Below are 14950 nucleotides of genomic sequence, written 5' to 3'. Positions count from 1 at the left end.
GGAGCTTGCAGTGAGCTGAGATCCAGCCACTGCACTCCAGCCTGGGCGACAGAGCAAGACTCCGTCTCCAAAAACAAAAATAAATTAAAAAAAAATAAAATAAAAATAAAAATAAAAAGAAGGGTTTTTTGTACTTTTTTTGCATAAAGTACTTAGAGTCAACTAATCTGCTAGAGCCCACTGTTCTGGGTGAGCAGATCACTGGCCTGAGAAGTCAACCAAATGCCGGGAAATCCTTCACAGCTTCTGCATTCTCTGATACCGTCGTTATTTTACCATTACTGAATTAAACTTCAGTGTGTGAAATAGTTCACAGATTATCCAAGCTCCCACAGCTTCTCTTTCTGCTCCATATTTGGCCATTCCACTGCTCTTTTCCACCTCCACCAGTGCAGCATCAGAGGAAATATAAGGGGAATGGCCATTAATTTCACCTATAGTTCATTGTAATGGATACATATTCAAAGTATAAAAAATGTTATTTTGCTATTATTAATATTGTTGTCACTATTATGGATCTACTTAAATGTTTTCGCTCTCCATTAAAAGCTACAGCCAAAAGCTGACTAAAGGCTGATTTTAAGGAGATACAACAAATAGCTAATACAAATGAAATGAGGATGTAGAAAATCAGACACTAGAGAAATGCTTTTACAAAGGAGAAGGGTGAAAGTGAATATTTCTAGCTTGTCAGCTATGCCATTATTGAAAGAGAAAAGAAGAATTTTTTTTCATAACACAGCAGAGTTTTTTTTTTAACCTGAATTACACACTTCAGCCATATCAGAGACAGTTCTTAACAATAATTTTGTAAGGAAAAAAGGTCATGTGCCAGCAAAATTCAATCCTTAGCTTGAAATATATTTATATATTATATGTGAGATCAGAGCAAAAAGATGGGGGGGACAGCAAACAAGTTTTCTTTGAAGTAGAGAAGCCTCAATGCTTGGATCGGGTGCCATGTCTCCCTCTCTTTCTCCCTCCTTCTAGAAGAAACTATTGCAATGGTCCTCAGAACAATGTTTTATAGGGAGGTGCATAAGTGAAAACATCCGAACCTTGGGAACCTGATCTCCATTGCCAATTCTACATTTCCAAAAGGGCATTTAAAGACATCATTGTTTGTTCCCAGTGACTAGTAAATTGCATTTTGATGTGGTAATTGCAAACAGATTCCAGTCTCCCAGCATTTCTACAAGCATAACAATCTTTACTATGGTGGAACCAATGTTATACTCACAAATTTCCAAAGATGTTTGTATGAGATTCTCAGCTGATTTCTGCTGTTCTACTGTCAGTGTTAGATGTGAATTGTTTTTTTCTTTAACTTATGATGAGCAATGGTTATTACTGATTCATTGTTGATTTTGTTTATTGGGAAATTGCTCTAAGATAAAAAGAAAAGACCTCATGCTCATATCATTTCGTTTATCACTACAGATTATTTGCATTTTCATGCATTCCAGACCTAGAGAAAGAAAAGAAGAAATGGACGGGTTTTCTTCCTGAATAGGAAAGAAAATGGAATTATGAACTGCTTTTGAAAAACTATACTTCCTTTAAGAAGGCAATTGTTCATGATATTTGTATCACCTCTAAAGGAGACACAGATTATTCATTAAAGTAATAGGATTCTGAGCAAGATGAAACCAAGATAAAAGTGAATGGGACTCTCTGCACAATAATGAAAACAATAAACTACTGATAACATGCAACTAAATGGATGAATCTCACAGCCATTATATTGTTCAAAGAAGACAGACATAAAAACCTACACACTGAATTATTCATTATATGAAGTTCAAGAACAGGCATAACTAATCTATGGTGTTGAAGTCAGAATACTGGTTATCTCAGGAGATTAGGAGTGAAACATGCCTTGGTAAGGGCATGAAGGAAGCTTCTGGGGTATGGAAATGTTCTACAGCTTAATCTAGGTGGTGGTTACTGAGGTCTATATGTAAGTTTAAAAAAAATAAACTGTATAATCTTAAGATTAGTACATTTTGCATACTTCATATATGCTTTCATATATGAAATTTTGAATTTCATATATAAATTTCTCAATTAAAAATAAAGAGAGCAAAAGAGTTAGTTTTAATTAGTGTCCTTCCTTCCTTTGTTTTTATTTAATTTCTGTTTTTTCCTTCATCTCTTTTTCTCTCACCTTTTTTCTTCATATCTCAAATAAAAGGTGATGGGAGATTGAAAAATCATTTGAGTTGATCATAGAACAAACTGGATTCAAACCTTATTTAATTTTCTTAAGGGAGCAAGTATAAAGAAATAATAAAATTAGCTAACATTGTTTATCACTTCAAAATTTGCAAAGCCTTCCCACATTCGTTATCTCACTTGATCATGACAACATTATAAAATACACATTCGTGCCCCCATTTGATAGATTAAAAGAAAAACTAAGGTAAGAAAATTTAAATGACGTGACAAAGTCACACAGTCAAATAAGTAGTAGAGCCCTTATTTAAACCTGAGTGTGTGGTTCTAATTTAGGATATCCATGAACAGTTAGGAAAAATAATTTATATCTTTATTTTATAGCTTCTAACTAACCATTTCTTTCTATTATAAATGTATGCAATAAACCTCAGTACTACTCATAGTACCTGTGACTTTGTCACTAATAGAAATAAGATATTTTCAACCTTACAGTTGAAAAAGATATCTTAACCATGATTTATATATATGAGTACTTTAACATTACTGCTGGATTGCATGTGCTTGAAGCCTTCCTTCCCACAGATGCTGAAAGGAACTATCTGGGCATTTGGTGCTTTGTAGTACAGTCAACACAATGAAGCTGAAGGTTCTCACTCTGGTAACCCAGAAATCTATGTTACCTTTCAGCACTTCATACCTCTAACTATTTGTTGGTGCTAAATACTTTGAAGGTAGTCAATTAAAGATCACCTCTTACCTAATGTTCTCACTGTAGCCTTCACACTGTGTTAAAATATAATATTTAACTTTACTTAAAATCTATTTAAATATATTTAAAATACATTACCTTGTTATTTAATGCATTAATAAAGGAACATATAAGTTATCATCTCACAATATTCTTAAATGTTCTAGCTATATTTTATTATAATTTTTTGTAGTTGTATGCATTTATTTCATGCATTAAAAACATTCTTCTGAGAATGTATGCATAGATTTTATTAGATTGCTGAAGAGGATCGTGATATAAAAAAGTTAAGAATCTCTGTTTAAGACCTCTGCTTTTTTTTTAAATAATGTGAATATCTCAGTATTTTTTAAGAATAATAACAAGAACAAATTTGGGAAATATCCACTTGAAAGAGAGTTAAAGATTCCTGATCCATATCACCCATTTCCTTGAGCTATTGCCAAAAACCAGGTGAAATATTTTACTCATTTTATTTCTTCTAGGCCTCTACAGTGTAAGGACCAACCCAGGCCAAGCATATCCCCTATTGCAACTTCCCTCCACAGTAGTTGAAGGTGCAACTGTTAATGGTGCCTGAGTGTAATGTGTCTAAGTGTCTAATGTTAGTTGAGGTAACTAACTAAACAAAAGTGGTGTATTCTGCTTTCATTAAGCCAAGATCTTGTGAAAGCTTAATAATGTGTTGGTCCTGACTGCCCACAAATGACAGGGCAGTAATGTATCAGCTTTGGACCATAAACACTGTGTACAAAGGGTTTTGGCATCTCTACCAATGGGGGTACCGTCAACATGTCAGTGCCCTATTGACACATTGCAGAATCATGTGATTTGATAGTTTGCCATCCACTACTAACTCTTAAGTATTAATGAAACAACGAAAATATATTATCTGTTTCTTTAAATGGAAGAAACGCAAAGCCCTAATTTTTAAATGAAGTAAGTACTATTGCCCTAATTATGTACATGGTGGAAATGAAAACAAAAGTAGTTAAGCTGCTTGTAAAAAAAAGTCTAAAAATGAAGGTGATAGAACTTGCAGCAAGTGCCAACATGCCTAACTCCACATTTTTTCTTTTCAGTTTATTGAATTAAAAAGCTATTACAAGTATTGGACATTTGCAAATGATTAACACATATTGAAACTGAAATACTGCCTTAAAAATAAAATACAACTGCAAAGTATATTGCCAAATCCAGCACTTAATTATTTCCTTATTTTTTATGCTAATGAAGTGTGGTGGTAAAAAGTGTGGAGTTTGAAGGCTTACTAAATCCTAGCTTGACCACGTCCTAGTTTTGTGTTTCTGAACAAGTTTCCTAATCTCTCCAGGTCTCAGTTTTCCTATGCAGCCATAAAAAAAGATGAGTTCATGTCCTTTGCAGGGACATGGATGAAGCTGGAAACCATCAGTCTGTCTATTCATAAGGAATCATTTGGCCATCTTGGTCGTTACAAATATAATCCCTTTACTCATTGCAGCTGTCTTCTTCACCCACTAAAATGCTCTATAAAGACCAGTCACAAATTTTCAGTGGCATAAAACAGTAAGTGCCCACTTCTTACATATCTGCAGCTAAGCATTTCTATAATCAAGACAGGGTTTGCTCACCTATCTCAGTGTTGGCTAACTGATGGCTGATCTGACATGGTTGTGCTTACATCAACTGAGATGTCTCCATTATCCTTCCCATGAATCGTATCATCCAGGTTAGCTGACACATGTTGTTATCATGGTGATGGCAGAGGGCAAAAGCACAAGCAGAAATGCACAAACACCTTTTCAAGCTTGGTTGAGTATATTTTCTACATCCTATTGGTGAAAGCAAGCCAAATCACCAAGCTAAGAATCAAGAGGCAGAGAAATATACTCCTGAGGGCAAGAGCTGCAAAGTCACGTGGTAAGGGACATGGACCCATGGAAGAATGAAGAACTGAAATGGTTAATACTACCAGTCTACCACACCCATGTTCATGTAGATCATTGCCACAAAGTTTATTAGGCTAATATAATTCACAACTTGGACCAGTTATTTTCATGCGTCATAATATAATAATGTAGATGTGCATTCTCCTTTAAATGCCCCTTGGATCACCTTTTTTTTTTCAGCCTTGTTTTGATATTTAATAAGAGGGAAAGAGAAAAGTAGAGGGTGACAAAATTGCTTTATCATAATGGGTGCACAGTGTACAGACACAAAGCTTCCAACCAAATGAGTTTTCTCAGAGTTCTGCACCATTTCTTCTGGCACCATTACTCTTTCTTGCCATAATTTGTTACCTTTCGGTAAACTCTTTCTTTTTTTTTTTAATTATACTTTATGTTCTAGGGTACATGTGCACAACGTGCAGGTTTGTTGCATAAGTATACATGTGCCATGTTGGTGTGCTGCACCCATTAACTCATCATTTACATTAGGTATATCTCCTAATGCTATCCCTCCCCCTTCCCCCCACCTCACAACAGGCCCGGGTATGTTATGTTCCCCTTCCTGTGTCCAAGTGCTCTCATTGTTTGATTCCCACCTATGAGTGAGAACACGCGGTGTTTGGTTTTCTGTTCTTGTGATAGTTTGCTGAGAATGATGGTTTCCAGCTGCATCCATGTCCCTACAAAGGATACGAACTCATCCCTTTTTATGGCTGCATAGTATTTCATGGTGTATACGTGCCACATTTTCTTTATCCAGTCTGTCACTGATGGACATTTGGGTTGGTTCTAAGTCTTTGCTATTGTGAATAGTGCTGCAATAAACATACATGTGCATGTGTCTTTATAGTAGCATGATTTATAATCCTCCGGGTATACACCCAGTAATGGGATGACTGGGTCAAATGGTATTTCTAGTTCTAGATCCTTGAGGAATCGCCACACTATCTTCCACAATGGTCAAACTAGTTTACAGTCTCACCAACAGTGTAAAAGTGTTCCTATTTCTCCACATCCTCTCCAGCACCTGTTGTTTCCTGACTCTCCAATGATTGCCATTCCAACTGGTGTGAGATGGTATCTCATTGTGGTTTTGATTTGCATTTCTCTGATGGCGAGTGATGATGAGCATTTTTTCATGTATCTGTTGGCTGTATAAATGTCTTCTTTTGAGAAGTGTCTGTTCATTTCCTTTGCCCACTTTTTGATGGGGTTGTTTGTTTTTTTCTTGTAAATTTGTTTGAGTTATTTGTAGGTTCTGGATATTAGCCCTTTGTCAGATGAGTAGATTGCAAAAATTTTCTCCCATTCTGTAGGTTGCCTGTTCACTCTGATGGTAGTTTCTTTTGCTGTGCAGAAGCTCTTTAGTTTAATGAGATCCCATTTGTCAAATTTGGCTTTTGTTGCCTGGATGACCTTTTATCTTTCTTGCATGTATCATTTATCTCATAAGATATCTTATGCAAATTAGGTTCCATTTCTCCGATTCTAGAATAACTATGACTTTATGATCAAGCAAATAATATAGTATATATATTTTCTCTACATTCTAGTGTGCCTCTGTTGACTGCAACTGAAACATTTAAATTTTGCACAAGTCAAATTTAAGTATACCTAAAACGCAAATTTACGATGGTTATCTGACAGGCAAATACATCTCCTGTAGGTTTGCAGAATTATCATGGAATATAGTCATGGTTGATGGTTTATACTAGTCTTTCCTAGTCACAATAGCCCGTATGTTTATATTCTTCCATAAATACCTCAACTCTGCCTAGAACCTGGTTCACAGAGGACTTCCGTAATATTACCATGAGGCTTATGCAATGATGGCCTCACAAGCAACATTTCCACTTGTAAATAGTATATGAATACATATCCATGTCCTGATGGCATATTGCCAGCCAGCACTTTTTTTTTATTATTATACTTTATATTCTGGGAAACATGTGCAGAATGTGCAGGTTTTTTACATAAGTATACCTGTGCCATGGTGGCTTGCTGCACCCATCAACCCATCATCTACATTAGGTATTTCTCCTAAAGCTATCCCTCCCCTTGCCCCCAACCCCATGACAGGCCCCGGTGTGTGATGTTCCCCTCCCTGTGTCCATATGTTCTCACTGTTGAACTCCCATTTATGAATGAGAACACAGTCAACACTTTTTACTATTTCTTTCTACATGGGTTTTCAATAACGAGTCATGAATTTCCTTATTCTGTAAACCTTAGATCATGATTGTTTATACTTGGAATTTGTAACATTTTCAGTGACTTTTCAGTGAAGATGCTTACAGCAAAATCCTTAAGGATGCATTTGATAACTTCTTTGAGTTTCATTCTGATGCTGAATTAATTATCAGGATGGTTTGAGATTAGTCTTTCTCCCTACAGATAAATTTTTTTCCTCTCCTCTTATTCGGATATTAGATACCATTTAGGTCTGTTATTCCTAACACTTCATAGTTTATTAAAATGTCAGTTCTCAGTAAAACTATGTGTATCTGTCTCCAAGGCATGTCTCATAGAGGAAGGATGTTGATAGTAAAAGCCAGGTTTTCCTGAAATATTAAATGTATATGTTCACATTACAGACCTGTAGTAGAAAATGAAAGCATCATATACTCGCTTATAGCTTAAAATGATATAAGCTGATGACAAGAAATACAATATGACATTTGATAACCTTTGTTCTTTTTTGTCTTCATCTCTTCTACTTTATTCCTAATGTTTTCTTTAATGAGTACTTAGTATTTTATGTATTAATGCCAAGAGAAAATATGTCTGAGGATTTTACCTATTCTCTTCCTTGTTCATCTATTTGTTCTGTTTGTTTCCTCATATGGGTCACCGATTCCTCCACTCCTCCACTGTAACATACACTTTTTAATTCTTTATTTCTATGGTTTTCGGAAGAGCTCTATTTGACTTTTTACAATTTTCTGTTTCAGGCTGGCATGGAAAGCAGCTATATTGGTTTACATAAATTTAGGTCTTATCCTTTCTGTTCCAGAGAAACTTAATTCTAAGTTTTACTCTAGGCTGAAAAAGGCAAAAACAAAAGCCAAAATAACCTTGTTTTTATGAATATCTGATTTATATGTGTGGTATTAACTTTATTTCTCTCATATTTAGTTTTGTTGTAAAACAATCTGCCTGCCGTAAGAAATTTTGTTACAAAATGTGCTTCGAAAGACAATTAGGAGCAGTTACAGACAGAGTGACATCTTTTGCCTTTACATGAAACACTGTTCAGAAACTCAGAAGGAGAGGCAGACAGTACTAAGAGGAGAGCTGATGACTGAGGTGTGTGAGCAGCTACCTGCATTTTTTAGAGTCTGGAGAACCACTGATTCCTCTAATAAATCATAAGGAAATGTGTGACATTTGAATATGAGCTATAGCACCTGTGCTGGATCATGTGGTGACCATCACATTATCAAAATTGGGATGGGAATATAAATTAATATAAACTTTCTTATCAAACTTCTAACGATTTCTCTGATATATATAATTTGTCTCTGTAGGCTGTCCTAATAATTCCAGATTTGTCTGTCCAGCCTCATTATTTTTTAAAGTAATAAATAACTTTTAACTTTTAAAAAAGTAATGGAAATACATGTTCATTATAGCCATCTGGGATATTCAAAAATATTTTACAAGTAAAATAATAATATACAAATTAGCATAATTTTAATAACTATAGATAATCACAATTTGTACTTTTAGTTTAGTCTCTTGTATATCTCTATATGACCCATTCGCACCCAAACTCAACATAACCAACAGTGAACTTACTCTATGTTGAATGCCTCTTAAATATCATGCATGGTGTCAGACAAAACTATGTTCATGCCCTACTGTCTCTTACAGTCCAATGGAAGAATAGTAAGCAAATCTGTAAGGAAATCTATTTGTAAATATCAGCTTTCCTCCCAAACTTACTCCTTATTTTGGGGAGACATCTGAGAACCATTCTTCTTTCTTATACTCCTCATTCAGTTAGTCCTCAAGTTCTGTAGATGTGATCTCCTTAACGTCTCCCACATCTGATTCCTCTCCCTGTCCTCTCTATTTTCGTTCAAACCTCACTGGCTCTTGCCTAAACCATTACGTTAATTTTCTAAATATATTTTATACCTTCAGAGTATGCTTCCTGAAACAAAAATTTATTCTTATTAGTTCCCTCTTCTAGAGGAATTCTTTTTGTACATTTTGGGTGTTTTGTTAATGAAAAAGAATGCAACTTTAGCACTTCTTAAATATTTGATTAAAAGATATGGAAGACAGAAACAACATCACTGCCAAATGCGTGAGAATGTAGAGAATTTTTAAAACTTTGGTAGCTTCATCTTTTCTGATGTTTTTGGCCTACAATATTCTTCTTATGTGTAACTTATCTGAGAAAAAATGTGAAGAAAGAGATAAGGCAATGGGGAAAAATAAGTGTGTAGTTTAGAATCAACAAGAAGCAAAGATAACAAAGAATCAGATCAAGATGTAAGACTTGGGACTTAATTAATATAAGTAGAATAATTGTGTGGTTTTTAAACTAAGAAAATAATTTATGCTATGGAAAAGCAGACAAGATAATCATAACTTTTATAAAATGAAGACTTAAAATCATGTAGAATAAACATTCTTGGATGGAATATTTTTCCTCACCTAAAATTTGTTTTTCTTTTTCATATGCACCAGAGTCTGGCAAGGATACTTACATATTCTCATTTACATGATTACAAAGTTTTGCAAACCTCAAAGAAAAAGAATATGAGCCTGGCTTTCCCAACTCAAAGGAGGGGACAAACTGGAGTCAGACAAACATGAGTTCAACTCCTGATTCTGCCACTTACTAACTGTAAGACAGCCCAAGTTACTTTATCCTTTGAGGGCCAAGGTTTTCAGCTCGAAAATGGGGATGGTAACATCTGTCTTACAGGAATGTGACAAGGCTGAGAAATGCTACCTGTCATGTGCTCGCCACTTTTCTCAATATATGGTACATATTATGATTACTAGAGTCATTGAAAACTCGAGAATCAAGGCAAAGCAATCCCATACCTAAACCAAAGCAATCATGTGGTTTGGCCTAAATTATGTTATTATAGCTAAAGAAAGAAATGTTATTGGAGAATTCTAGGTAGAGATTACAATGTTCTGAAGTACTTTAAATTAATTATTAAAGTCCTCACATAGCATATATTCTTTAGAGAGAAAATGTAATCTTCAGCATTTATCCTGTTAAATGCTATGACTTTTCTGCTTTGCCTTGTTAGTGGAAGTAGGTTGCTGAGAGAAGCCCTAAAGAAAAGCACACAGTATCTATTTCATGGGAGAATAGAACACTGTATTTGAAAGACTGTTCTGCCAAAGTGTTGAAAGCATGGGCTTCAGTGATTCATGTCTGGTGTGGTAGCATAGACCACTTAGAGATGTTTTGCAACCTGTGTCTTGGCAGAACTAGGGCTTCTAACTTCATTCAAAGCTCCAAAGAAAAAATGCATTCTAACAACAAAAAATCAGAAAGAGAGAGAGAGAAAGTGAGAGAAAACATGGTTTCCAAAAAACATTGAATAAACAGACCAGTATTTGTGAGGAAGCCACCAATTCAAGGCTCATCCAGAAAGTGTGTGTCAGAACACCAGATATTTACTTTCCAAAACATGCTGTCCTTGGCTGTTTTACTTTTAATAAATATCACAGAGCGACCAACCTGCAATCCAGGGGAAAGACAACATATGCATGGAACCATCAATTTTGCTTCAAACTGGCTGGATGAGCAGAAGGTTGACTTGATAGGTTCTTTTAGAATGTTAACTACCCAAGACTCTCTTACCCTCTTCTTGCTTAGGAAGTGATTTCTGTCTGGAAATAAAGCCCAATTTAGTCATGGCCCATGCACAGCTCCGGTCCACGGGGGCCTGTGCCTGGCCAAAACTAACAGTGTTGCTCCATATGTATGTAACTTCCAGGGGCTTCAGTTACTCAATTCAGGAATGAAATTCAGGAGCACACTGGGAAATACAGAACTAAATAATGTGAGACCCTGTTTTTCTAAAGTTTAACTGTTTATAGTTATTTAGAACATATAAATCATGATAAACTGCAAAACTTTAATTGCAGGAAATAATTTTTGCCTTTCATTTCATTTTGCTTCTTTCACTAGGTGCATCTAAATAATTATTAGCCAACCTGTTGAGATCATTTTTCAATGATATTTAGCATTTTGCTGCTGGTATTGTACAGTAGTTCTCCTCCATTGTCTATCACGTACCAAGTTATTAACAAAAATGTTAATCAGAATAACATTTGATACATAATGCTGACTCTCACAATGAAGCATTCCTCTAGCAATAATATATATTCATCAATCAACCCCTTCTTAGTACATTTGTTTAGTTATGAATTCATCAAACTCTCCATGATTTTAAATCATATTTCCCAAAATTGCCCAATTTTCCAATGGGACATTGTGAGTTATTTTTATAAAATACCTTAATGAAATCCAGATACACTAGGCATATAGCATTTCTGGATATAGTAGATGTGTAATCCCATCTGTGAAAAAAGTGAGTTAGTCCAATATGACTTATTTCTAGTAAACTTAGTCTGGGTCCTAGTAACCTCTGATTTTTCTTCTAGCTGCTCAAGACCTATTCACTTTTTTGACTTTTAAAAAATCAGCTTTATTGAGATACAGCTTATTCCTTTAAAATGAACAATTCCATGGTTTTTAGCATATTTACAGAATTATGCAACCATCGCTGTAATCTATCTTTAGAACATCTTTATCATCCTCAAAAGAAATCTTGTACTGGATAGCAGTTACTCCCCATCCTTTCCCACCCAATTCCATTCCCCTTCCCTGCAGCCCCAGGTAACCTCGAATGTACTTTCTGTCTTTGTAGATTTGCTTATTCTTGGTAGTTCCTTTGAATAACGTTTTATGATAGGTGTTCTGTTGTGAATGGCTTCTTTCATTTAGTATAATGTTTTTGAGATTCATCCATGTTATGTAGCGTGTATCAGCACTTCATTTTTATGGCGAAATAATATTCCATTGCATAGATACATCCCATTTTATCCATCCATTTATCAGATGAGGGACATTTGGGTTGTTTCCACTTTTTAGCTATTATGAATAATGCTGCTGGGAACATTTGTGTACAAATTTTTGTGTGAACGTGTGTTTTCATTTCCCTAGGGTAGACACTTAAGAGTTTACTTTCTGTGCCACACTACGGTTGACATTTTGAGGCACTGCCAAACTGTTTTCCAAAGTGGTTGACCCATATCACATTTCTACCAAGAATATATAAGAATTTCAATTTTTTGACATCCTTGACTACACTTGTTATTGCCTGTAGCTTATTATAGCCACTCTAGTGGGTATGAAGTAGTATCATGTGGTTTCAGTTAGCATTTTCCTAATGATTAAAAATGTTGAGCATCTTTTCATGTGCTCATTAGCTCTTTATATATCTTATTTGGAGAAATCTTTATTCAAATCCTTTGTACATTCAAAAATTTGGTTATTTATCTTTTTACCCTTGACTTGTAAGAGTCATTTTAATATTATAAGTAGAAGTCTTTTAACAGAGTGATGATTTGTAAATATTTCCCCTCAGTCTGCTGGTTGTCTTTTCAATTTCTTGGTAATGTCCTTTGGAGCACAAAAGTTTTTAATGTTGATGAAGTCCCATTTATCAATCTTTCTAAATTTTAAATTTTTTAAGTGACAAAAATTGTATAAATTCCAGGTATATAATGAGATGATCTGATATATGTATACACTGTGTAATAATAATTACCATAGTCAAATTAATAAACATATCCATCACCACTTATAGTTACCATTTTGTGCATGTGTGTGGTAAAGATAATTAAAATCTGTTCTCATCAAATTTCAAGTAAAAATAGAGAATTATTAACTGTAGTTGCTATGCTGTATATTAGATTTCTTATACACTATTGGTGGAAATGTCAATTGGTATAGCAATTATAGAAAACATAACTTTTTGAGGTTTCTCAAAAATTAAAAATGAAACTACCATATAATTCAGCAATCCCACTACTGTGTATATAGTCAAAGGAATTGAAATCAGTATGTCAAAGAGATATCTGCATTCCTAAGTTCACTGCAGCATTATTAACAGTAGCCAAGATACGGAAACAACCCAAGTGCCTACCAATGAAAGAACGGATAAGGAAAAAGTGGTATATGTAAACAATGGAATATGATACAGCCATAAAGTAGGAAATTCTATCATTTTTGACAACATAGATGAAACTGGAGAATGTTTTTCTAAGTGAAAGAAGCCAGACACAGAAGACAAACATTGTATTATCTCACTTATATATGGCATTTTAAAAAGTTGAACTCATGGGAGCAGAAAATTGAGTGGTCATTGCCATGGTTGCTGGGTGGGGGAAATGGGCAAATATTGGTCAGAGGGTACAAGCTTTCAATTATAACATGAGTAGGTTCTGGGGATCCAATGCATAGGATGGTTACTATAGTTAGTAATACTGCATTGTTTATCAATCTTTTATCTTGTGCTTTTGGTGTTGTATTTAAGAAAGTATTGATTAACCCCAGAATATGAAGATTCATTCTTGTGCTTTCTCCAAACAGTTTTATAGATGTAACTCTTACATGTATGTATATAATTCACTTCAAGTTAATGCTTGTGCATGGTATGAGGTAGGGGTCATACCTAAATTAATTCTTTGTTACGTAGATAACTTGTACCAGCATGATTTTTTAAACTCCTTTTTTCCCCATTGAATTGTCTTGACCCTTTTTTCTAAAATCATTTGGCCATAAATATTAGAATTTATTTTTAATGTCATTTAAATCTAATTCTAAGGTATTTAATAATACATTTTGATAAGAATTGTTTTCTTATTATTGAAAATGTATAGTAACTCTATAATTATATACCACTTTAGAAAACCTTAGCCTTCTTTACAGTCAGAACCTTGAAGTTTTCTTTGGAATCATTTTTGCTATGATATTCTTCTTTTCAAAACACACACTCATGATCATGATCTCTTATTATTGTTAGAATTGGCTATTATTAACGTTTCAAAATGTATCTTGAGGTTTTTGAAACATCACTTGAACTGGTCACACCAAGGTCTTTGAACTTTGAAATTTCTGTAATCTAATCCAGAAAATGTGACCATTCCTACCACTCATAATTACATTCCTTTGTAATGCATGTTGTAAATGCCCCAGAGCTTTTTATTCCAATGCCACATTATATTGGTTTTTGAGATATTTTATATGACAAAAAGGATCCAAATCTGAGTTCATCCCCATGTGTTAAATGCAAATAACTTCGTGAGGAACACGTGGTAGCTAGTCATCACTAAAGCATTTGTAGGCAGTAACAATTTATATTGAATACGGTAGCTGGAGAGTGTATTTGTCATTTGTTATTAGACACCTCCAATTTTCCAAAATGTTAAGATGCTAAAAATAAAAATGTGATTTAAAATCAGGAAAATATAATATTCTTTCTTAAAATCTCAAAGTACTTTGCGGAATACATTTTTCTCCTTTTGTAAAGGAGCAGAGTTACACATACCCCTAGTTTCTCAGCAGCCCTCTGTATTCCAAGATTCCATAACTTCTGCCGCTCTCCTTGGAAAGTTGTTTTTGTACTTCTGGTTGAATTCATTCCAGCCATTAGGTAGAGTCTTTTAGAGATATTAGAAGCCCTCTTAGATTAATTTTGTTATATTGGGTTTATTTCCCCTTCTCTATATTCATCTCACCATTTTCCAACCTAAGATCATTCTCCTTGATGGAAAAGAGAGAATGAAAATAGCATGCCTAGTTCAGCTTTTTGTGCCCTCCAAAATGACACCACTGTCCTTGGGTTCCTGTTGACCTATTTTTTATTTGCTTTTCTGGTTTCAAAAAATAACCTAAAGTAAGGTTTTCTTTTTTATAGACATCAACATTTTTATAATAGACTTCCTGACTTAATTGTAATGAGACTCTTCCATATATTTGCACTTATCCTTAAAGAAGAAACTATATGTGAAATACTTTGAATGGTGCCTGGCCTGTCATCAGGTATGG

The sequence above is a fragment of the Colobus angolensis genome, unplaced genomic scaffold, assembly GCF_000951035.1.
Source record: "Colobus angolensis palliatus isolate OR3802 unplaced genomic scaffold, Cang.pa_1.0 Scaffold23, whole genome shotgun sequence".
Taxonomy (NCBI): domain Eukaryota; kingdom Metazoa; phylum Chordata; class Mammalia; order Primates; family Cercopithecidae; genus Colobus; species Colobus angolensis.
This window is presented reverse-complemented; position numbering follows the sequence as displayed.